This window comes from Paroedura picta, chromosome 2, assembly GCF_049243985.1.
Source record: "Paroedura picta isolate Pp20150507F chromosome 2, Ppicta_v3.0, whole genome shotgun sequence".
In the NCBI taxonomy this organism is placed as follows: Eukaryota; Metazoa; Chordata; class Lepidosauria; order Squamata; family Gekkonidae; genus Paroedura; species Paroedura picta.
The window spans coordinates 49,726,489-49,752,657 of NC_135370.1; the positions used below are offsets into that span (position 1 = coordinate 49,726,489).

At 40.8% G+C, this 26,169-nt stretch overlaps 1 protein-coding gene across 5 annotated transcripts in view; it reads right to left on the bottom strand.

The window, feature by feature from the left end:
• Window positions 1-26,169, bottom strand: part of MBD5 (methyl-CpG binding domain protein 5) — a 180,663-nt gene that overhangs the window by 98,136 nt on the left and 56,358 nt on the right. For 3 of the 5 annotated variants that reach the window (XR_013228094.1, XM_077320113.1, XM_077320117.1), the window contains exon 2: window positions 17,977-18,074. The exons of 1 other annotated variant lie outside the window; for it this stretch is intronic. The gene's annotated coding sequence lies outside the window, so the exon portion shown is untranslated. Of the gene's footprint in view, window positions 1-10,331; window positions 10,449-17,976; window positions 18,075-26,169 lie in introns of all 5 variants that reach the window. One more of the 5 variants, XM_077320115.1, reaches the window with a different exon arrangement.

Consider the following 26,169-nt stretch of genomic DNA (forward strand, 5'->3'; position numbering starts at 1 on the left):
TGACGTAGGGTAACAATTTAGCAACCTAAAATGGTCAACATAAGGGAAATGAATTTAAACCTATACATTTTTAAAATACAGTACCAGTATTTATTAAGTTAAAAACTCAAGGCTTTTAGCATAGCCTCAATAAAATCAATACATACATGCATACTCATGACTCCATGGACCAGACACATGTTACCGCCCTTATCAATGGTCAGGCATCAAATAAAACCAGCAAACATAATATATATATACAATAAATACAGTAACTGCTATAGCCAGTTGGTTCCTTTATATAAAAAGAAGATATATTCTGGCCACTATAGACCTTTAACCAATTTTGTGGACCAGAAGGCCACAGCAAACCACTGATTAAGGTTGGCTCCTGATTACAAGAAACTTAGTGGACACTGAAAGTGCTTGCCTTGACCAGAGCCTGTTTTTGAAATCTTGGCCTCTAAGATTTCTCGCAATCTGAAGCCAACTTAATCAAGAGTATGTTGCAGGTGAAATACAGCAGCATTTTAGCTCACATTTAAAGTAGTGAGAGCATACTTCACCAGAATTTTCTCGTGATAAAAATGGTTATCTACATTAAACTTAAGTTGAATATGGCAGGGGCTTTTGGTTGTCATAGGTGCTTGGACTGGCTCAGTGCTATTTCTCCTCAGGAATGGTGACAGAATGCCAGGGGTTATAAAGGCTATCACTTGCAGCCTGAAGCCAAGCAGTCCAACCTTGATTGGGATGCCAGCTGGGGTGACCATTATGGGTTCCTAGGCTGAGATCATCGAAATGCGTCAAAGGGAAAGGCAGGATCCTGCCTGTATTAAAAGATGATGAAATACAGAGCTTTGAGATGGGATAATCTAGCTAGTGGAGCAACTCCAGACAAATCTCTTTCTTTAGACATCAGACTGGCTTGCAGCCTGGATATGTAAATCTAGATAATATCGGTAGCTCTGGTTGATATTTATCTGCTGGTCATATACTTTTCGATGGTAAAGGTCACACCATTTTGCTGAACTACTCATAAATGGAACTCTGATTTGGGTGACTGGGCTGGTTCCATTATTTATCCACCAGTAGTTTCATTACGTATTGGACAGCACTCATTGCATGATATAATAAAGCCAGTTCATCTCAGCCCGATGGCAATTTTGTGTGGTATTCTACATAGTTCAGCTTTAGCACCAACTCTATTTAACATTACCTACCTGAAGCCACTTGAAAAGGTTATCTGGAGATTTAAAACTGAGCACTGTTAATATGCTCACGCCACCTAACTCTGTTTCACTCACTAATCAACCAAGAACAGCTGTCTTTGTTTTAACCCAGTATCTGCAAGCTGTGGTTGAAGTTAAATCTGGCTGCATGTAACTTCAGACACCACGGAAAAAAGGATGGTTCGAAATGAGTATAAATAACAGAAAAAAGAACCTAACCTAGGCTATAATAAACAATTTCACAATGAATGTAACTAAACGTGTCTAATCTCTTCTTTTAATAGAACAACCAAAACAGCCTCCAGATTAAAACCGTTTTCAAGTGAGTTTTCATCAGTGGTTGTTTTTCTAAAATATAAAAGCATACAATTAGTACAAGCTTATCAACCATTTTTTTCAAAACAGAAGAGAACATATTTATCTTAACACAGTCATTATTCCAGTCTCAAGCAATGCATACCTCCTATAATTGTTATAAACATACAGTCATTGTTTCTTTAAGTATCCTCATATAAATCACAAGCAAGCTTTTTGGCTATTGTTATAAAAATATTATTTAAACATTGGCACTTAATCAGGGACTTACCTGGAAGTTAAGATTAGCATGGAGGCGCAACCACACTATAGGAGAATTAATAAATAAAAAACAATTGAATACTGAAGCATTAGCAAGTAACTTTCCTAAAGGCAATTACAAATGTAGTACATGTGGGGTTTGTAAGTATTTGTTACCTATCAAGGAATACAGAGCAACAGGTAATGTTTTTTATGATAGGATTAATCGGTTTATTAACTGTTCAAATAAGAACTTGGTATACTGTGTCAAATATCCATGTGCACAACTGTACATTGGTATTACCAGCCGTCCAATTAGGGTCTGGATCCAGGAACACCAGTCCAGACTCAGACACCGGATAATGGATGCTCCGATGGTGACTCACTTCACTGAAAAAGGACACAAGCCAGAAGATTTGCTGTTCTTTGGACTTGAACAAATCTCAATTGTTGGACACCACAAGATGGGCATTAATAAGATCTTGAGATAATGTGAAAGCTTTTACATTTACTTACTGGAAACTTTGAGCCCTAAAGGTTTAAATACGAACTTGGAACTTTCTTGCTTTCTGTGAGGCAGCAGCTTTAAGAGGCACAGGTGTTGCAAAGTGATGCTGTGATATTTTGACCTGTTGATGTACTTTTGACTAAGTTTTATTATAGTTTAAACCCTAACTGATAGATGAGGCTTCATGGCCAATTGTTAGAATTTAGAGCCCTAGAAGTTTTTACATACATTTGGAACTCTTCTGTTTTGGCTGAGACTGCATCTTTAATTGATATAGGTGTTGCATGGAGTAAGTTTCTCGGCTAGAGTATAATTACCATAGGCAGTTTACAACCCAGTGGGAACAGTCTTTTTGACTAGACTTCCCCGTACCTGTACCTTATTTAAATCCTGCCAAGAAGAATTGGTAAGAGGCTATTACTAAGGATTAATACTTTCAAATAATATTTTCAAATGGCAATAGATTTATAAATTTTAAAACAGTGTTATTTTATTTTAGATCCTATTGAAGGACTTCATTAGCAAACATTAAGTTGGTAAGACTTGGCCCTTCAGTATAATTTTTATTATAATAGCCAAAAAGCTTGCTTTTGATTTATATGAGGATACTTAAAGAAACAATGACTGTATGTTTATAACAATTATAGGAGGTATGCATTGCTTGAGACTGGAATAACGACTGTGTTAAGATAAATATGTTCTCTTCTGTTTTGAAAAAAATGGTTGATAAGCTTGTACTAATTGTATGCTTTTATATTTTAGAAAAACAACCACTGATGAAAACTCACTTGAAAACGGTTTTAATCTGGAGGCTGTTTTGGTTGTTCTATTAAAAGAAGCGATTAGACACGTTTAGTTACATTCATTGTGAAATTGTTTATTATAGCCTAGGATAGGTTCTTTTTTCTGTAACTTCAGACAAGCAGAACCTAATGCTGGTGGAGAATTCTAATGCTCTGGAAGGATGAGGTTTGTAATGGATTGGGAGGCAATCTCATTATTTAATCCCATTTGGAGTCTTGGATCCCATTTTACTTTTTGACAACAAAATATGTGTAAGAGTCTAGCAGAAAACTTTCTCTCTATAAAGGTAAAGGTGGTATCCCCTGTGCGAGCACCGAGTCATGTCTGACCCTTGGGGTGACGCCCTCTAGCGTTTTCATGGCATACTCAATACGGGGTGGTTTGCCAGTGCCTTCCCCAGTCATTACCGTTTTAGCCCCCCAGCAAGATGGGTACTCATTTTACCAACCTTGGAAGGATGGAAGGCTGAGTCAACTCCCAGAGATGCAGGGCCTTTTTTGTGGTTGTACTGAAGATATGGAACCACATTGTTGAATAGGTGGGTCAACTGTCTTATCACTTTCACAAGGGTTGTAAAACCATTTTTAAAAGCTGATAATTCCCCAACCCACAACTTCTATGTTTTCTTTATTGTTTTGAATAATACAAAATTAACCTAACATTTGTTAAATATATATTTTAAATAGATAATAATAAGACTGTGCATAAATTGGCTGTTACAGGTATTCTTGGCCATGGGGACATAGTCTGGTAGTTTTATTACCTGATGTTTCACCAGTAAACTGTGGCTGGTGTCTTCAGAGGTCGGACTCAGCAAGATGGGAATCTCTCAGCACCATCTTGCTATGTCCTACCCCTGAAGACACCAGCCACAGTTACTAGCAAAATGTCAGGGACTAAAACGACCAGACTGTGGCCACACAGCCAAGAATACCCACAACAGCCTGGACTCTGGCAATTTACTGCCTGTAAATGATCAAATCCATGTATTCTTCTAAGACAACATAAAGGCAACAACTCATTTCTTTAATTTTTAAAGAATAAGTAGATATTTTAAAACTGCTGGTTTTAAGATTAAATTAAATAGTCATACATACAGTTTGCAAAAAATCTGTCTGCAGTCTACCATATTGGTACTTTCTAATATTAACACACTAGCAGCTGGGAAAAAAATAAAAAAATAAAAACCACTGAGATCATAAACCATCCTTCCCATCGCCATGTTAAAAACATAGTATTAGTGAGTCCTTCTGTTTATCTTCAGAAAGGAAGTCAGCATTCTATAAATGCAAACTACTAAGTAATTAAGTTATATTATAAAAACACTGCTTGTTCTTACTATCTGAAGAAACTAAAAGTGTGTGCATGTTGCGTGCTACCAAGTTGAACATCCCATTATTAACTGCTTTGCTTAAGTCTTGCAAACTGAAGCCCTTGGCTTCCTTTATCCAATCAAAATTTGTCTCATGTTGGGTCTTTCTATTTTCCTATCGCCATCCAGTTTTCTTAGCATCGTCGGTTTTTTCCAGCGAGCCTTGTCGTCTCATAATGTGACCAGAATATAATAACCTCAGTTTGGACATTATAGCTTCTAGGAAGAGTTCAGGTTTCATTTGATCTAGGACCCACTTTTTTTGTCCTTTTGGCAGTCCATAATATCTGTAAAGCTTTCTTCCAATACAACATTTCAAACGAATCAACTTTTGTCATCATCTGTACATCTTATCTTAAATTGTTAATATTCCACCAATTTTCACTCCACCTTCAACTAAATCTAATCCAGTTTTCCTCATGATATGTTCTGTGTCTGGGTGAACAGACAGGGATATAAAATAACCTTGTCTGACTCTTTTCCCAACTGGAAACTATTCTGTTTCTCCATATTCTGTTCTAATAGTAGTCTCTTGTCCAGAATATAAACACTGAATAAAAATATTGAGATGTTCTGGCATACCCATTTCTTTTACAACCATCCACAGCTTTTCGTGATCCATACAATCATAATCCACAAGCTGATTTTCTTCTGAAATTCTCTTGTATGCTCCAGTAATCAATGTAAATTTACAGTATGATCTCTACTGCCTTTCCCTTTTCTGAATCCAGCTTTAGCATCTGGCATTTCTCTTTCCATATATGGTAACAGTCTTTGTACTAAGATCTTGAGCATCACTTTCCTTGCATGAGAAATTAATGCAATGGCCTGATAGCTGCTGCAGTCTTTGACTGAAAGTCATATTGAGGAATGAAGTAACATGTATGAAAAGCAACTGGACACCCTTAGAGAAAACAATTTCCCTGCTTTTTTTGTTTATGGATCATGATCTATCTAGTTATGGGTATGTTAGTACTCATGATGCTCACTTTCCTATAATTGGGAACCCTTCCCATGCAACCAACTTACCTTTACCTGCCTTTCTTTCCTAAGCTGTCCCCCTGGCATATCCTCCTATGCCAATCATCAGCCAACCTTCTACTTGCCTTGTATGGCACTCATCAGCTGATCTTTTATTTGACTCTCATCTTCAGCTATGTTTAACAATTATTCACTACATTTATACTTTTCTCCACAATGGGGACGAAAGGAGCTTACATTATTCTCTTTCTTTTTATCTTCCCAACAGCCCTGTAAAATAGACTAGGCTGAAAGTATGTCACTGGTCCAAAACCACCCAGCGAGCTTCCACAGCAAGATGGGGATTTTAACCTTGGTCTCCATGACTTTCCTCTAAAGTTATAACTGTTATAGGGTGACTGCTGCTGAACAGTAGCAAGTAGCCAGGTCTAGCTGAGTCATGCAAGCCTGGTGGGATCATATCATCCAGAGGCTGCTGCCAGGCCTAGTAATGGGGAACACGGGGATCTCCCAATATTATAACTAAATTTCAAATGACAGAGATCTCCTGGAAAAAAATGGCTGCTTTGAAGGGCGATATATTCAGTTACCCTCTCATCTCCCCAAACCCTGTGTTCCTCAGACTCCACCACAAAATCTCCAGGAATTTCCCAATCTGGAACTGATAACCATAGCCAGGCCTGGAGCAGCTTCTAATGAGAGCTGGGCTTGATTTCCCCAGTTTTCCGTATGCAGTCAGCTAGGTGACCTTGGGCTTCTCACAGTCTTGCTAGAGCTGTTCTCTCTTGCCCTGAAGGGACGGACCAGAATCAATGGGATGAAATTAATTCAAAAGAAATTCCGTCTAAACATCCGGAAGAAGTTCCTGACAGAGCGGTTTCTCAGTGGAACAGGCTTCCTCGGGAGGTGGTGGGTTCTCCATTTTTGGAAATTTTTAAACAGAGGATGGATAGCCAGTCTGACAAAGAGGCTGATTCTGTGAAGGTTCATGGGGGTGGCAGGTTAGAGTGGATGAGAGATAGGGTTGTGAGTGTCCTGCATTGTGCGGGGGGGGGGGGGGGAACTAGATGACCCTTCCAACTCTATTATTCTATGATTCTATGCGTTTTTCCAAAAGGCTCTGAGTAACTAACAATGACAAAACATATAAAGATAGATACAAAAACATTTACAAACAACAGTATAACAGTTAAGCTAAAACCCTCCCAATAGAGTGTTCCAATTCTGGCCATTTAGGTCTAAGAAATTCTGGCTGTGGTGTTATTTCAGATGGTAGGGGAGGGGTCCTTTCTGATATCATGTTGTGCATAAACTGGCATCAACCATATGCCTGGTGAAAGACAGCCATCTTGCAGGCCCTACAGAACTGTGACAGCTCCAACAGGGCCTGCATTTTTTCCTGGAAACTCATCCCACCAGGCTGGAGCAAAAAAGGCCCTGAATCAGGCTGAGGCTAATTGAACTTCTTTGGGGCTGGGGGCAATTGGTGGGTTTGAATTAGTGGAGTGCAATGCTCTTCAGGGAAATACTTGGAGAGGTGATCCCTCAGGTACCCAGGTCCCGCATAAGGCCTTAAAGGTTAAAACCAATACTTTAAACTTGATTTGGAATTCATCTGGTAACCAGTGCATTTGCTGAAGGGCCAATTGAATATGCATCCTCCATGGAGTCCTTGTAAAGACCTGAGCTACCACATTCTGAACCAGCTGTAGTTTCCAGATCAAGGTAAAGGATAGTTAGGCTCAAGTGAGTTACCAAAATCTGGAGGTGACTGTCGCATGGATCACTGTGGTTACGTCTTCTGGGTGCTAGTAGCTTTCCTGGAGCAGATGGAAAAATGACTCGCAAGCTACCCTAGTGATCTGTGCCTCTATAGAATGGGAGGTGGCAAAGATCACCCCCAAGTTCCAGATCATGTGCGCTGCTTCCAGGTTACCCCATCCAGACATGGACGGCATGGTTCCTCTTCTGGTATTCAAAGGGTTAAACTACAGGCAGCTTTGTTAGAGTAACTCTGTCATGGCTCTCAGGCACCTGGCCAAAGATTTGGATGAAATGTTCAGCCAGCTGCTCAATAACAGGTAGCGCTGGGTGTCATCCATATACTGGTGACATCCTAAGCCTGAGTCTCTGAACAAGTTGAGCTACAAGGTACATGTAGATGTTCAATAGTATCGGGGAGAGAATCATGCACTGAAGTACCCTATACTGGACTTGACAGAGGCATGACTGCTTTTCCGCCATAGCAACTGAAGAACTGGCCCTCATATCCCCATGTTGGCGAGACAGTGAACCAAAAGTTCATAATTTACCAAATCAAACGATGCCATAAGATCTAATAATATGAGCAGTGTCAACCCACCTTTGTCTAGCTGCCTTTGGAGATAATCTGTCAGAAGAACTAAAGCTGTCTCCAGCCCATGACTAGGTTGAAAACCAGACTGGAATTAGTCCAGAACCGAAGCTTCAGGATGGTAGCTGGCCTCACAATCTTCTTGTCACCTGTTTTTAAAAGCCACGAGGGGGCAGAGGTCTAGGGAGGCAGGTGGTCAGCCTCACTGAAGCTAGCAACCTATCCTCCTTGGTTTGTGAAAGCTCCCTGAATCTATAAAATCCTTCCTCCGAAGATGGCCAAGGGGCCTCCAGTTCCCTTTATTAATAGTTGGTGGGAGGCCACAGTGGAGTGACAAGATTTTATCTGCAAAATACTTGCAGAAGCCTCACAGCTAATGGCCAACTGACTATTATTTGAGCACCCATCCTCAAGGACAGTAAGAGACCTAACTACCCTAAACAATTCTAGGCACCACAACATTTCTGGGAACCATAGTCATCTGATGCCAGGGTGATATTGAATCATTTAGTAAAGTGAAACATTTGAACACTTCAGTTGACCTGGGCAGAAAAATATTGACAAGAATCTAAAAAGGCATCCATGTACAAAGGACTACTTATTTTTAAAGATTGTCCCTCCAGTACTGAATTCCATGCCACTCTTTGAGGGAGGCAACTTTGAGGAACAATGTTGGGAGGGGGTCTAGAGGTTGCAGCAGCAAGGAAAGTCTCACTAATGAGCAGAATTCTTAGCTGCTGAATTCCAGTCACTTTCTAAAGCACCAGCACTAGCTAAGAATAATTGTATGCTTATAGTAATAAAAATAAAATATTTAATCTAAGGTTATGACTTCTTAAATTTAACAGGTTTTCACAATCTTCTGAAAACTTTACAGAAAGACTGTATAATCCATTAAGCAATATAATGAATCATCACTATATATAAAATGACATGTGGTCATATAAAATGACATGTGGGATGTGCTTAATCATAAGCATGCAACTGCTGCCCTTGAGTTTTCAAGTGTTCTTCCAAGAAAATACTATTTTGTACACAGTGCTCAGCTGTTTTCAAAACCCTAGTTCCAGCAATGACATTCAATCAATTTTAGGTCAAATCTGTGGCTGAGTCACAACTGACCACTTGCAGTTCAAGACCCATAAAGATTTCAAGAGTGAGGCCATGAATTGGAAGTGATCGCACAGCCTTATAATTCAATATGTTTAGATAGTCTGAATTAACCCGCATTCTAAATCTTACTATTCAACTTGTTAACACAGTCCATGGAATATTCAGGCATATTTTAATGCTTTATGAGCCTAGGGACTGTGACATAGGGAATGAATCAAATACAGGCATTATGATAGGACAAGAATGATACATCTCAGGCTGTCTCCTAAACAAACCATCCAGAAACAGTAGAAAAGAATAGGAGTAGCACCTTAAGACTAACAACATTTGTGGCAGAGTATGAGGTTTCATAAGTCACCGCTCACTTCTTCAGATACCCATCATGGCTACCCATCTTGATCAATTCAGGAACAAATGTGCCTTCTCTCCTTCACTGCAATTTTCATCCTCAGCACAGATGTTGTGGTGGCTGTTCTGCTGTTGGGAGTAAAGTGTCTCAAATTCTTCCTTGGACAGGATTCCTTCTTTCCCTAGAATTTCATACTAATAATTCGAATGTCTCTTGTGCACCCCAGGGAAAGTCAGAATCACTATAGTAATTTTTACACGTTCTGTTTGGGGAACAGAGTAATAATAAGAAAAAAATAACAAAAGGTGGGCAGTATTCTATTTCCTTTCATGACGACAGCATTCTAAGAAACCATGAGTCAAAATGTTACAGCACATAAGCAATCCTGTGGTTTAACAATTTAACAACCTCATAACAGGAAGCTTGATCACTATATATCATCATTTTCTGGTAGAAATGAAAACCACAACAGAGCTGTCCCCCCCCCTCCCAATTCCCATAGTCACTTCTAACTGGATTTTGCCAGCCAGGTTGGGTGTGGAGTCACTCATATCCCTGCACTAGTTTTGGACCCATCAACACAGGATCTGGATTAAATGGACAAATATAAGCCTTGGATACTTTAGTTGTAGGCTGTCTTATTGGAATCTATGCACATTTTAGTCTATGTTTTGACACAGGTTCTGAAAAGCTACTCTACCTACCCTATGAAACAATGTATTGTCAAGGTAGTTCATTCTCCAGGAGATATTTATTACAATGAGAGCTGCTGGCTGGGCAGCACTTCCCAAAAAAATTCCACTCATTTATACAATGGCTAAAGCTTTATTAATATTTTTTATTTTCCTTTTAAATCATAAATGCTACTCTCTTTATGAAGCTTGAAACTGAAAATTACACTATATTCTTGGAGGAATGCAATCAGGCAGAGAACTACATTTGTTTCCAAGTGAAGTAGAACAGCCCATTATGACTTAACTTTGCTGCCAAACTACTTATTGATTTATTTTGCTTACTGTAGCAGTAGTGGGTAAAACCAAAACCCATTGTCATCAGCAGCGTTTTCATACTGTTTAAACACTCACCAAAGGAAAAGACAAGGACCCCCTGCCTCCATCAGATAATGCCTCTATCATCAAATTGATGTAGTTCCCAGGATTAGAGTTGATTTGTTCTCCCAAAATATCACCCTTTTCAGTAACCTGAAAGACATCGTTTTGTACGTCTGTTCTGACAAAACGCTCAAAGCATACTTAACAGTTGAACATATGAAGCTGCCTTATACCAAACTTGGGATCTTTGATATGCAAAACATGCACTCCACAGTTAAGCCACAGCCTCTCCTTATTACATCACACAAGAGTTGAGTCAATTGAATTCACACAACTTAGAGATAAAGATAGTACAAACTGATCACACAAGGGTAGTGAAAGATCCACAACTCAACTTAATGCACAAGTACAGCAGAGCAGGAACAGCAGTAGCTGGGCAAATGAATAATCAGTTGACAAAGAAAATAACTATGAATCATGAATTTATATTTTCTCTTAGGCATACCTATTAAAGGTAAAGGTATCCCCTGTGCAAGCACCGGGTCATGTCTGACCCTTGGGGTGACGCCCTCTAGCGTTTTTATGGCAGACTCAATACGGGGTGGTTTGCCAGTGCCTTCCCCAGTCATTACTGTTTACCCCCCAAGCAAGCTGGGTACTCATTTTACCGACCTCGGAAGGATGGAAGGCTGAGTCAACCTTGAGCCGGCTGCTGGGATCAAACTCCCAACCTCATGGGCAGACAGCTTCAGACAGCATGTCTGCTGCCTTACCACTCTGAGCCACAAGAGGCTCTAGGCATACCTATTGAAGGTAAAGGTATCCCCTGTGCAAGCACCGGGTCATGTCTGACCCTTGGGGTGACGCCCTCTAGCGTTTTCATGGCAGACTCAATACCGGGTGGTTTGCCAGTGCCTTCCCCAGTCATTTACCCCCCAAGCAAGCTGGGTATTCATTTTACCGACCTCGGAAGGATGGAAGGCTGAGTCAACCTTGAGCCGGCTGCTGGGATCAAACTCCCAACCTCATGGGCAGACAGCTTCAGACAGCATGTCGCAGCCTTACCACTCTGCACCACAAGAGGCTCTAGGCATACCTATTAGGGCGTTTTAAAAACATGGTACATAGATAAAAGTTCAATAACACAGATTTCAGAGAGTAAAAACACCAGTTCATTCCTGGGTAGAACAATGCCTGCTTCAATCCCACAAACTGAACTTTCCCCTTCCCACTGCAGATCAAATGTCCTAGCCATGCATGGAGTCCACTCCTCAGAATCAGGTGAAACTGTGAAATGGCATGAGATGCCATGTGAGAATGGGAAACTAGCACTAACCCACTTCTTGCATGAGCAGAAGGGGTATTTGAATCCAATTTAGATTTATGAGTACACATGATCTATTCATGTGAAGTTCTACATATCACATGAATAGAGAGTGTTCAATCATAGACATAAGTGGTGGGTGAATACAGTGTACTTTTTGAGGCAGAAAGACCCTCGAAACCCTCCCTCCCTGATGCAAGGACATAAAAGCATTCCCAGATGAGAGTGCCGGGACAGTTTAATTCTGGAGAAAGAAAGAAAAATGTAAAATAAGGAACTACTAAAATAAGTGTAAATCTGGTGGTCTTTTATGGTACTATAACTCTATTGTAGAGCCTCTTGTGGCACAGAATGGTAAGGCAGCCGTCTGAAAGCTTTGCCCATGAGGCTGGGAGTTCAATCTCAGCAGCCGGCTCAAGGTTGACTCAGCCTTCCATCCTTCCGAGGTTGGTAAAATGAGTACCCAACTTGCTGGGGGGTAAACGGTAATGACTGGGGAAGGCACTGGCAAACAACCCCGTATTGAGTCTGCCATGAAAACGCTAGAGGGCGTCACCCCAAGGGTCAGACATGACTCGGTGCTTGCACATGGGATACCTTTACCTTTACCGTAACTCTATTGTCTGCAGTGGGCTATTTTCTTATACCCAATAGAAGGATCAACCCTAACTACAACTAAAAAGCACTTTTTAAAGACAGGGCATCTGGGTTAATTTGCATTTCTTCTCACAATCGGTGACAAACAGTCTATGAGTCCTATAAACAAATGGCATCTCCAGTTCTTCAGAGAAACTTGATTAATATCTAAGACGTTAACCATCAAGACAGATTGTGGTATTCCCAAATATCTAGAGAACCAAAATTAAATATCAGATCATCTGCACATACCCATCTTCCTAATTCTTGTTCACGTACCAGAAATCTGCCAAGTCACTTTCTATAGCATATCATGTCTCATCACATGATTTTTCACCTTTCCTATTCCATCAAGTCACAGAGACCCTACACTCCCATATCTATCTATATATATCCCCCCACACACATACTTTAAAAGCCAGAACTGACCAAAAGCAGCACTGTCTTTACCTTGATTTGGTTTCATGATGTGTGTCAGATAAATCAGACTGGCTGCATGTTAATATGACATCATCAAGCAGTCTATGCTATACCTGATGCTTGGGACTATCTCCAGAAAAAAACATGCAAAGCAGCAACTGTAACCCAGCAGCAGGGAATATAGAACAGTTAAAGAATGATGGGTTCTTTAAACCCTTGGCTTTTGCATCTCAAAGTTTTGTGGCTCTGGATTTGGGCAGCTCAGTTAAAAACTGAGTAAAGCCAAATAACCTCATATTCTAAGGTTATAAAATTCTGTAAGATATTCTCCTTACCTCTGTGAACTTTGATTACAGACTTGTACCACTACAATTTCATTGCAGAACAGGTTATTTACTTTCTACCAATACCAAATCCTCATTTTCATGACCTTCCATTTTATTAAAAATGCTTAGTAGAAATGTCTGTAGTAACAGCAGAGACATATGAGCACATGCACCCACTCCCATATCAAGCTTTTTTGACCCAAGAAATTCTTAATGGGTAGAGATATTTCTGATGTTCTCCAAGCTCAGAATTTAAGCTTCAGCAGTTAGTTAACATTCATCTCCAACATGAAGATGAAGCCCAACAGGATAGTAATAGTGATTTGTAATGTCAGGAACCCTGGAGACTACAACTCCCAGAGGACACCTTGAAAACTTTCAGAGCAGCATCTGAGGTGCCAGGAAAGGGGTGGGAGAATTATTATTTATTTCTCATATGGCACAAATACTGTAGCCAGGAGATCCAAGGATTGTCTGGGAGGGAGGCAAGGGATGTTTGGAGATGGTTTGCCATTTCCTGCCTCCATGTCCCTTGGGGAAACTACCACCCCAATCCTTGGAGGTCTCTCATCCAAATATTAGTCAGGGTTGGACTTGCTTAGCTTCCAAGACCTCATGGGCTCAGGCTTGCCTCGGCCATCCAGATCAGGGGATGGACAGTAGGAAGTCCTTTGTGCCTGTTTTCCTGTTACTCACCTGATTAGCTGCTGTTATCCAGCTGCAACAGTATTTAGAGTAGATGGGGCTGGGGCAATGGAAGAAAAGTCCCCAGTGTGGCAGAAAGTGCATAGGACATTATGAAAGACAGACTGGATACATTTCAGAAAAAATACCTCTGAGTTTTTCAATGTAGCTTGTAAATTACAAGGACATTTCCCAATAAAGTCTTGGGGAACAGGACTTGCCTAACTCTGCCCTCAAGCTGGATAAAAATTACCATGAGAGCCAAATCAGGGTTGTATTTAGGTAGAACACACTCCCAGATTGCAAATGAAGTCCAAATATGACCCAAATGATGCAAAGATTCTGAACTTGAGCAGATTTATAAACTTTGAAAAGAAATAGCATATTGTACCAAAGACAGTGTTACGACAACTTTCTTAAAACAACAGACTCAGACAACTTGGGAACACTAGTGAAGATCATTGCAATTTATCACCACAAGAAGCCCTGCTCCACTTCTCATTAAGGTAAATTTCACATGCCTTCAAGTTTATCACAGCAAGTAGAAGACTGTTTCTTTAAATCTGAAGATGAGCTCCTCAGAATGTGTCACCATATATTCAATTTGGCACCTCTATTCTTTACTGAAGGAAGGAAGGGCAACATAATATAGGCCAATCTCATCAGACCTCAGAAGCTAAACAGGGTTGGTACTTTTAAGACCAACAAAGATTTATTCAAGACAAGAGCATGAATTTGGGAAGCATGCACTCAAAAGCACATGCCTTGAATAAATCTTTGTTGGTCTTAAAGGTGTGACTGGATTCTATTTTTGTTGTGCTATTTCAGACCAACATGGCGACCCACTTGAATCTTAGTACTTGAATAGGAGACCTCCCAGAGAGAATCTGCAAAAGAAGGCCCTCTTCCCTCTCACATAAAGAATTTTCCCTTTTATCTTCTTTCTTGCTGAGCTGACCGTGTGTCTATTTTTCTTCTTATTTGTTTGTCTATGGCTGTCCCACCCAGTTGCGTTAATACACACACACTGAGGGAACTGAGGAGAGATACTGTAGTGAAATAATGGCTTCAAAATCATGTTCGTGAAACTTGGGTTCAAGCTTTGGCCCTGTGGGCTACATGAGAAAGATTTTGCTTCCTTTAGTGCAAATTTGTATTGCCAATTAGCTGCACCTGTGCCCTTGAGAAGGTTACACTGTCCGCGTCCACGGATAAGTTAACAGGGTTCAGATGTTCCCAATTAAAATTATTTTGAGAACGGGTCTTAAGTTAGGTAAGTCAGCATTCCATCTCCTGGCCTAGGATTGGCTCATCTACCTTGACAATAGTAACCCAATTGGCTTATTAATAAATTGCCATTTTCTTTTGATTGGCTTATGTGCCCAAAATCTGACATGGGAACAAGCTATGTTCATGTTGTTCAGGTTTTCAGTTCAGATTTATTGTTCAGACTTTTGGTTCAGATTCTGGAGAAACTTTTGTCTGTAACCTTCGTGTACCTGCAACCTGCATTATGGACTTTGAAACCCTCTCTTACAACTTTGCTATACTTGTGAGTATATTGTATTAGAAATATTATAAAATTTTCTTATTTTTTTCACTTCTAGTATATTACTTACTTAGGTGAACCTTAATAAATACAAAAGTTTTTAAAATCTTGTGTCTGGTTCTCGAACAAGCTAAGTAGAAGACTTGCCTGCCTTACTTGTGCTACTCTACCAGAAAAACTCCTTTTGTTTTGTGGGACTTGACAGAGCCAAGTTCCCTGTTAAACCTTATAGGTCCCAAGACTGCCTCTGCCTCTTGAACCACCTAGGGTAGTGGTCCCCAACCACCGGGCCGCGGCCCCCCCGCAGTAAAAAACTTCCCAGGCCGCAAGCTTGCGGCCCGGGAAGCTTCTTACTGTGGGGGGGGGAGAGGGAAGCAGGACCATGCACGTGCATTGCACATGTGCGGCTGGGTCACACATGCGCCATGCACGGCCGAAATCGCGCATGTGCGAAAGTGCCGCACATGCACAATTTCGGCCGTGTATGGCGCGTGCTCGCATGCGCGGCCGGGTAATCGCCCTTCCCTGCTGCCGCCGGTCCCCAGCCTCAAAAAGGTTGGGGACCACTGACCAAGGGGACCATTGAGAGGTGGTGGCAGTACTACCTTACTAGGAGGGCGGGTTTTGTAATTGTTCTGACCTTTTCGCGACCACCCTCTTAGCTGAGGTCTGTGTGGAATTGGCAGCAGAGAGTTGAGGTGTGACAAAATCACCTACTTATGTTCAGCTTCTGAAATGGCATACAATAGGATTTTAAAATTCAAAATAAACAAAATATTTTATTTAACTTAGAGTAGAATACGCCAGGTGGAATTGAGTAAAAAGTATGAGGTGAACTAATAATAAAAGTGAGGAAACTTTATAATCACACTAAATCCAGATAGTTTGTCGCCAATAAGTGCTTCTGCTATTTAAAATGGTCTTTTAAAATTTTGAGGAGAGAGGCTTTCTTTTCCATTTCTGCTTAAACACTCAAGAATAAGTTTTTAAGTTTCACTGACTCTTAAAGTCTAGATTAGGGTTGTGTGCTTTGGCCACCAAAGCGGCCGTTCAAGCCTGAAGTGGATAGCACTGCGGCATGGGGGGAGGGCCAGTCGGCGCATGCATGCAGGTGCAGAGCTCTGCACTTGCGTGCAGGCGCTGCCCCTCACCTCCGTGCCGCTTTGGGCTTGAATGGCTGCTTCGGCGGCCGAAGCACACAACCCTAATCTAGATCAGGCTTTCTCAACCAGAGTTATATATATATTTTAAATTTGTTTAATATTTATTGGGTGATATAACCATATATTTCAGCTTTGGCCCTAGCCTGGTGGAACAAGCTCCCGTAAGAGCTAAGGGCCCTGGTGGAGCTGTCTAAGTTCCTTAGGGCCTGCAAAACAGAGCTCTTCTATTAGGCATTTGGCTGAGCCGGGGGGGGGGGTTGATCGGAGTTCGATCAGGGGTCTCATCCTAGCTGAGCATCCCTGTAATATAATACCAACTAGTGTTGACTTGTTCGGCTGGACTTAGTAGATTGTATTGAGGTAGTTTGTTTCTGCAATCTTGTGGGTTACAATATGTATTGTTACTATTTTAATGGGGCTTTTATGGGGTAACTGTTCACGGTTTTAATTGTTAGCCGCCTCGAGGCGACAAAATGCATGAGAGGCAGGATATAAATTCAAGTATCCAAATATAAGTAAATAAAATAAAAAATGTTGACTCATTCACCCTTCCCAAAAGGGCCAATGATGGACCTGGAGGGGGTGGGGACAGGGTTTGTGAGGGCGTGTATACAGCTATTCTTTTCAACCATATTCTGCAAGATTGCACCACTTCCGGGGGTTTTCAAAGCCTGAAGCATGTTCCAGGGGTTTCTCAACAGTAAAACAGTTGAGAAAGGCTGGTTTAGATTGTAGGAATATACAACCAAGTCCCCCAAATCCTTCCATATACAGACCAGGGATCACTTGTCTTTTAAGATCTATCTCCCAGGAAAGAATTACTTGATTAAATTAGAAACAATTTCCCCTTTTCGCTTGAATGGGGAACCTCTCTGATCTTCTCACTCCTTTTGCCTCCTTCCCAGTCCATTGTGAGTGTTTAACTATCTCTTCTTCAACTGTCAGTTCTCAACTGTCCCTCTTAACTCTGTCCATAGAATTGTCACTCAGAGGTTCTCAGACTATGTTAAGCATTAACTCTTGACAGTCCAAAAAGGAATGACAAACCTACTTCTCTCTTGGCATTAAAAGCACTTTAACCACACATTTTTATTACTGAACTTGCAAAATATACAGAATCCTTACATTAGCCTTACAAACTGGCTTAGAGAGAAACAGAAACATTTAATGTCTCATTTAGAGGTTAGAAGTGTTCTTTTCAGCAATCATATGTGAAAAAATAAAGAGTGGGAGGAAGGATCAGGGAGGCACATGATGTTGAATTGAAGTAAATAAATTGCTGTTTGTAGCTAGTGAAAACAAATGTGCCCTATATGCCAAATCTCACAAGGAAGATCACTGGGTTAACTTTATCCAAAACATGTTTGTTTGACTCAGTTTCTTGGAGAGAAAAAAAACTGATATTAGAAAGAAACTGTCACATACCATCTAGTGAAATATACTTAAGGTCAGAGTTCAAAGCTCACTCCACCCCGCTTAGAATGCAGATATCTATAAGCCAGTGTTAGTACTGAATACACTGAAGTAATATGAAAACATATTTTAATAGTATGTTTGCCAGATCAGATCTCTTTACCTTTTCTGTGTAAAATCTTTTTAAAAGACTTCTTTGAAAAAGGTCTCATTTTCAATAATGATTAACATCATCCAACAAAACAGAGTTTCCATGAAAATCTGAAAAACAAATAATTAAAATTTAGGTTAGTTATAATGTAATAGGAGTCTGGCAATCATCATTATACTGTAAACAATTGTGTTAAAAGTCCACGAATATTCTGTGTATTCTCCTCACCAAGAGCCATTTTAGAGCCCTGTTATTTTTAAGTTAGGAAGTTTTTGCCTCAACCTGAATAGCCAAGGCTAGTCTGATCTCATCAGATCTTGGAAGGAAAGTCAGGTCAGTCCTGGTCAGTATTTGAATGGGAGACCTCCAAGGAATATTAGGGACACTATACAGATAATAACAAACCATCTCTGAAGTCTTTTGCTTTGAACATTCATAAATCAGCTGCAACTTGATGGCAAATAAATAAAAAAGAAGCTTTTAGCCCAACATCCAATCACTAAAATATAGAATGGCCACCAATTTCTTACACAATTTAATAATTTTATTCCCATTCTGGAAAGGCCATTTCACAGCAGGGATTTATTTTGCATAAAATATATTAAAATTAAAAATATACTGGGTTATAGCTGATAAAGGAAGTGGAAGGAAGGCAGGTACAAGTGCTGGTGCACAAATGTTTGAACAAGGAGTTTGCATGGCACATAGGAAACAAGTACCCTAGTGATTTTTATGCTTCAGCAGAATACTGCTTAACCTCTTGCACAAGTAGAATATTATCTCATGATTTAGCTTTATTGTGAAACACTCTAGTACAAGCTTTAAAAAGCTCTTCCACAAGACCAAAAATTCTCTACAAATAGGAGGACATCCTTGGATTCGACCCAGTTTGGAGGAGGGGCAATTCTCTACGGAGTGACTCTAGTCACAGTGCAAAAAGTGGAGACGCATGAAAATATGTACAAAAATAAGTTTCAGAGAGTAGCCATGTTAGCCTGCAGTAGAACGATTAGATTCGAGTCCCTCAGAGTAGCAATCCCCAACCTGTGGGCTGCGGACCACATGTGGTCTGTTGACTAATTGGAGTTGGGCCGCGAAGGACGCTTCCCCCCCCTCCCTGGCCCTTTACTTCATCCCCCCCGGCCCTTTACAACACACTTCGGGTGTCATTGTCTCCCATCACTCTCAGATGGGACTATCTCGTTGCAGAGAAACAAGCTCAGGGTTCCCATTGATTTGTCATTGTCATGAGTTAAAATTTCCATGAAAATAAAATGTTCCTTATGTTCATTGTTGTGGCATGTCTGTATCTTATTTTGAAGGGAAGTTTAAACATTACCATAGCGATCAGAGAGCGTTAGGGCAGTGGTTGAGAGCAGAGGAGTCAACTACCGCCCCCCCACCGGGCCTCAGTAAAATTGTCAAGCGTTGAGTGGTCCCCAGTGATAAAAAGGTTGGGGACCACTGCCTCAGAGAACAACAAGATTTTCAGAGTATAAGTTTTTGGGAGTAAAAGCTCTCTTCATCAGACACCTTCATCATAAAACGTGAAAGGAAGGGAAATCTATTGACAATGTTTGCGGATGACATGTTACTGGCAATAAAAGATCTTAAGTTAGCTATAAAACCATTAAAAGAAGAACTTGAGAAATTTGGTTAAATCTTAGGTCTAAAAATTAATTTATTAAAATCAAGCTTACTTTGCATTAACATTAACCTCAAGATTCAATTTGAGGCTTCCCATAGTTTAAAAATACCATTAATGGGGGGGGGGAATTAAGTATCTTGGTATAACAATTGGGAAAAATATTAATAAGACATATCAATATAATTATAAACCAGTATGGGCACAAATAAATGCTGATATAAAGAAATGGAGTAAATATAATTATGGCAATTTTACTCAAAATATGTTGGTGAAAATGTTTATTAATCCAAAATTATCTTACTTATTTTATGTTTCACCCTGAGACATCTCAGACAAGAAGCTGAAAAAATGGCAAAGGGAAATAGACCCATTCATTTTTTAATCGAAAAAACAAAGTTCTGTCAATGTTTTAAAATACCAAGCACCAAAACATGGAGGCTGGGGAATCCCAAATATTTTATATTATGAATCATATCAGTTAAGACATATCATTCCCTTTCTATCCCTTTCTAAGGAATTAAACAGAATAAAAATTGATTGTTACAACTTAGCTGAACTAGGAGGTCATAGGGTTTCATTTTCTAAAAATCCAGAGAGAAATCATAGAATCATAGAGTTGGAAGGGGCCATACAGGCCATCTAGTCCAACCCCCTGCTCAACACAGGATCAGCCCTAAGCATCCTAAAGCATCCAAGAAAAGTGTGTATCCAACCTTTGCTTGAAGACTGCCAGGGAGGGGGAGCTCACTACCTCCTTAGGCAGCCTATTCCACTGCTGAACTACTCTGACTGTGAAATTTTTTTTCCTGATATCTAGCCTATATCGTTGTAGTTTAAACCCATTACTGCGTGTCCTTTCCTCTGAAGCCAATGGGATCAGCATCCTGCCCTCCTCCAAATGACAACCTTTCAAATACTTAAAGACGGCTATCATGTCCCCTCTCAACCTCCTTTTCCCCAGGCTGAACATTTCCAAGTCCCTCAACCTATCTTCATAGGGCTTGGTCCCTTGGCCCCAGATCATCCTCGTTGCTCTCCTCTGTACCCTTTCAATTTTATCTACGTCCTTCTTGAAGTGTGGCCTCCAGAACTGCACACAGTACTCCAGGTGTGGTCTGACCAGTGCCATGTACAATGGGACTATGACATCTTGTGATTTTAATGTGATGCCCCTGTTGATACAGCCCAAAATGGCATTTGCCTTTTTTACCACTGCATCACACTGCCTGCTCATGTTTAGTTTACAATCCACAAGTACCCCAAGGTCTCGTTCTCACACAGTGTTACCTAGAAGCGTATCCCCCATCCAGTAGGCATGCTTTTCATTTTTCTGACCCAGATGCAGAATTTTACATTTATCTTTATTAAATTGCATCTTGTTCTCATTTGCCCATTTTTCCATTGTGTTCAGATCTCATTGAACTCTGTCTCTATCTTCTGGAGTATTTGCCAGCCCTCCCAATTTGGTGTCGTCTGCAAGCTTGATGAGTAGTCCTTCCACCCCCTCATCTAGATCATTAATAAATATTTTAAAAAGTACCGGGCACCGAGCCCTGAGGTACCCTGCTACTCACCTCCCTCCGGTCTGATGAAACACCATTGACAACAACTCTTTGAGTGCGGTTCTCTAACCAATGCCCTATCCACCTAACTATCTGAAAATCCAGATTGCAGTCCTTCAATTTATCCATCAGAACATCATGGGGAACCTTATCAAAAGCTTTACTAACAACCTCTCTGTCCATGTCAACCTGCCACCCAGACACTATCTCTTGGCTATTGCCATCTCTAGATGTGCCTAAACCCTTTGACCTGTGGGAAAAAACAGATGTAAAATAGGCGCTTAGCCTTTCTGCTTTCTTTGCATCCTCCGTTAGAGTTTGTTCATCCGCACCCAACAGGGGGCCTACTGCCTCCTTTACTTTACGTTTGCTCCTCACATAACTGAAAAATCTTTTCTTGTTAAAGTGGGCTTCCCTGGCCAATCTTAGCTCACTCTCAGCTTTGGCCTTTCTTATGATTGATCTACAGTGCCTAGTACCCTGTAGGTACTCTTCTTTAGAGCTCTGTCCTTCCCTCCATTTCCTGAACATCTCCCTTTTCTTTCTTAGTTCCTCTTGAAGTTCTCTGTTCATCCAAATAGGCTTCTTAGAGCTCCTGCCGTGTTTGCTTCTTTCTTGGATAGTCATTGATTGAGCATGCAATAGCTCTTGTTTGAGTAGCGCCCACCCTTCACATGCTCGCTTCCCTTCCAACATTCTCGTCCATGGTATGACACTCATCATGTCTCTGAGTTTATTAAAGTTTGCCCTACAAAAATCCAACATCCGCGTCTGGCTACAAGCTTCCTTGCCTCCCCATCTCAAAAGGAATCCTATGAGGACATGGTCACTTCTCCCTAGGGTCCCCACCTCCTTCACCTCATCCACCAACTCTTGCCTGTTGGTCAGTATTACGTCCAGCATGGCTGAACCTCTTGTGGGTTCATCTACCATTTGATAAATGAAATTGTCAGCCAGGCAGGTCAGAAACTTGCATGACTGAGAACGCTTTGCAGAGTTTGTTTCCTAGCACACATCTGGGAAATTGAAGTCACCCATGATGACAAGGTCCTGATGCTTGGATATTTTCTCAAGCTGCTCACAAAGTGCAGCATCCACATCCTCTCGTTGGTCAGGCGATCGGTAGCAGACACCAACTACCACACTGTTTGTTTTCCCCTCGCTTATTTTCACCCAGATGCTTTCCACTGTAGATATACTCTCCTACACTAGAATTTCCTGACAGGTAAGCCCTTTTCTCACATACAGTGCCACTCCTCCACCTCTTCAATCTATTCTGTTTTTTCTGAACAGTTCATATCCATCCACTATTACATTCCAGTCATGAGAATCATTCCACCAAGTTTCTGTGATACCCACTAGATCATACCTTTCCATCAGCATGACAAGTTCCAGCTCTTCCTTCTTATTGCCCATGCTTCGAGTGTTAGTATAAAGACATCTGAATCCTTTTACTTTTGGTTCCCTATGAGCTGGTCTTCCTGGTTGGGCTGCCCCCGATCGGTCTCCTTCTTTCCACTCCCTATGCTGAACGTCTCCTTCCCCTTGTGACTTCAGTTTAAAGCTCTCCTGATGAATCTCCCCAGGTTCCTGCCAAACACATTCTTCCCCAACTTCGATAAGTACAGTCCATCAGGTGCTAGTAGGCCTTCCTCAAGAAAGCCTATCCCATGGTCCCAGAAACCAAATCTCTCCTGCCGGCACCAACTACGCAGCCACTGATTCACCTCCATTATTAATTTGAGTCCACCCTACATAGCCCCATATTGATTTGGAAAAAAATGAAGGAAAAATTGTACCCTGTGATCTCTCCTCTTAAACCTATTTTTTATCATCCTAACTTTCAATTGTACAAAAACTATGACATGGATTCTAAAGGATACCCTGGTAAACAATTATATTGTAAAAATATTATGAAATCATTAGAAGCAGATGGAGAAGGGGCTCTATTATAGAAAGTTTTTTTTTCCTCCTGGGTATAAATGGTTTTTGAGATATCAATTACACTCTTTTTCTTTAAAAAAAGACTCTAAAAACAAATGAATAGATCTTTAACAGAATTTGAACAATTAATTGAAAAAATAGAAACTATAGGGAAATTAATATCAAGATTATACAAAATACTATTAGATAAGTGGCTGCCAAATTCACAATCCATAAAGGAAATATGGGAATCAGAACTTCATCATATAAAAGAAAAGAAAAGGAATGGTATAAATTATTTAAGCAAAACCCCTCTAATTCAATATCTATACATGTTTAAGAACATGATTTAAAAATTATTCAGAAATGGTATTATACACCAATTAGATTATCTTATCTAAGTGGTTCTCAAAACAAAAACTGCTTGAGAAGATGTGGCCAGCTGGGGACCTATATTCATACGTGGTGGGATTGTCCAGTAGTTAAAGAATTCTGGGGGGAAATCTTTAAAGAAATAGAAGAAATTATAAAAGACAAGATAGAACCATCAGCTTCATTAACTCTTCTTAACTTATTTTTGAATAATGACATGTGTTGTAAACAAAACACTTTGGTTAATTTTATGATTGTAGCTGCCAGAATAGTTATTGATAACAATTAAAACAATGCTGAATATTTGGTGATAGATAAGTTGTGGAAAAAACTAGAAAAAATAACTGACAATCTTTACACCGCCCGTGGCGCCGCGGGCGCCACGGACTAAATAAAACAGTAAGCCCTTGGAAGGCGGGCTGTGTCCGGGATGAGGAAGGGTGCCGATTGGCCCCTTCCTCATGACAGACTATCGGAGGGACCAATCGGCAGGCGCGAAGCGCCTGCCGATTGGTCCCTCCGATTCCTTGCCGGAGCAACTGCGAGCCGCGCGTAGCGCAGCTCGCAGTTGCTCCAAGCCAGCCGGCCTCTAAGAACCTCTAAGCCAGTGGTCCCCAACCTTTATTAGGCTGGGGACCGGCAGGGCATCGGGCCGCGCCCCCGCGAGCCGCGCCCGCGGATCGGGCCGCGCCCGCGGATCGGGCCGCGCCCGCCGGCCGCGCCCGCAGATCGGGCCGCGCCCGCCGGCCGCGCCCGCGGATCGGGCCGCGCCCGCCGGCCGCGCCCGCGGATCGGGCCGCGCCCACCGGCCGCGCCCGCGGATCGGGCCGCGCCCACCGCCGACCAGGGAGCCCCCGGCCTCTACAAACGCATCGCCGGCACACGAAGATGGCCGCCGGCAAGAAGACCGCGCCAGGGAGCCGCCCGCCGAAGGAGCTGCCCGCCGAGAAGAAGCCACCCAAGGAGCTGCCCGCCACGAAGGAGCTGCCCGACGTCGCTACAGCCCTCTCACCGGTAAGCTACCTTTCCTCACCCTGCCCTCGCCAGTCCCTCGCTCTCCACCCCCCTGCTAGGGCCCATTGTATTTGGAATACAATGGGCTCTTTTACTAGTATAAGAATAATTCAAGGAGTCTATCAAAAGCACGAATCTGATTTAGTTTGGAAAAATGTAATAGAATAAAAAAATCTTTAAATAGCAATGTTTGGGAGTTAATTATGTAAACATTTTACTTTGTGTATTTAGTTAGTTTGTTTCATGGTTGATATTGGGGGGGGGGGTTCCTCCACAGTATTCATGATGGCACTGTTATTTTTTTTCTATTTCTAAAATAAAAAACTGGAAAGAAAAACAAGGCTGCAGACAAAAAAATAAAATAAAATAAACTATTTACTCTAAATAAACAAATAAACAAATAAATAAATGATACCTCATAAAAATGAGGACAAACAAATTCATGCAATAGACAAGCAGCTAGGCAAAGCTTCAGGACACTGAGTAGCTGAATATACTGAGAGCATGTTTATTTGCACTTTCGAATACAAGAAACAGCTTTTACTCAAGATTTCCCCAATGCTATGAAGGCTAGGGAAGAAATCCTGTTGTATTCACCATTACTTCAGTACAGGATTGAAATGTAAATAAAAGCTATTAAATCACATCAAATACCTATGCACAATACAACAGCGTTTCTGTCCAGTGGCACCTTTAAGTAACAATAATTCTAGGTATAAAATAATAAAATAAAAGAGTTAAAAATAGATTTTAGAACTAGGTTTGAGTCCCGTGGTACATTTAAGACCAACAATTCTGGGTATAAGCAAGAACGGAGTGACTTACCATGTGTAGTGAGATAAAAACTATTGTTCTGAATGTTGAAATAATTTTTAATTCAGCAAACTCCCATTTCAGTCTGTTTCTGAAATTCCTTCACGATAAAAGCTACTTTTTAAGTACTTGAGGAAATCTGTTTCAATGTACCTGAAGAAATGTGCATGCACATGAAAGCTTAAACCCCACATTAAACATTGTTAGTCTTAAAAGTGCTATTGGACTCAAACTTTGTTCTATTGTTTCAGACCAACACATCTACCCACCTGAATCTATCTTCATGCACAATACATCGTACAGACTACTATACAAGTTGGTTGAAGCACAAGTACCTCAACAATTAAGCTATGCATATTCCAGTTACAAGAATGATTTAATGGGATCCTCACAATGCCATCCTAAGCAAATTTGTACACGTTTAAATCAACTGATGTCAATGAACTTAGAAGGGAGGACCTCTACTTAGGATAGAACTGTAAATCTTTAAAGTTTACTTTGGGGGGGGGACCTGTAACACTTAGGAAACTTCAAAGTATCAAAGAGAAAATTCCCTTAAGTCTCAAAAACTTGGAAGCACTAAGCGTTTCTTTCAGAATATTTAGGGAGAGAGTGCCCTTACTTAATGCAGAAGGCTGTTTACTATAGCAATCCCATTCTTGTTTATTTATTAGATTTTTAGACCACCCTCCTGGTAAGCTGGGTCACAGCAGTGTACAATGTTATATAAAGTACAAAATTAAAACATAAATTTAAATTCAAAATTTGTATGCTCTAAATAATCCAGAGATTTCATCAAAAAGACACATCTTTAAAGGCATAAGTGTGCAGAAAGAGAATGATTTGTCTTGTGTTCTGGAGAGTTTTAGAGAA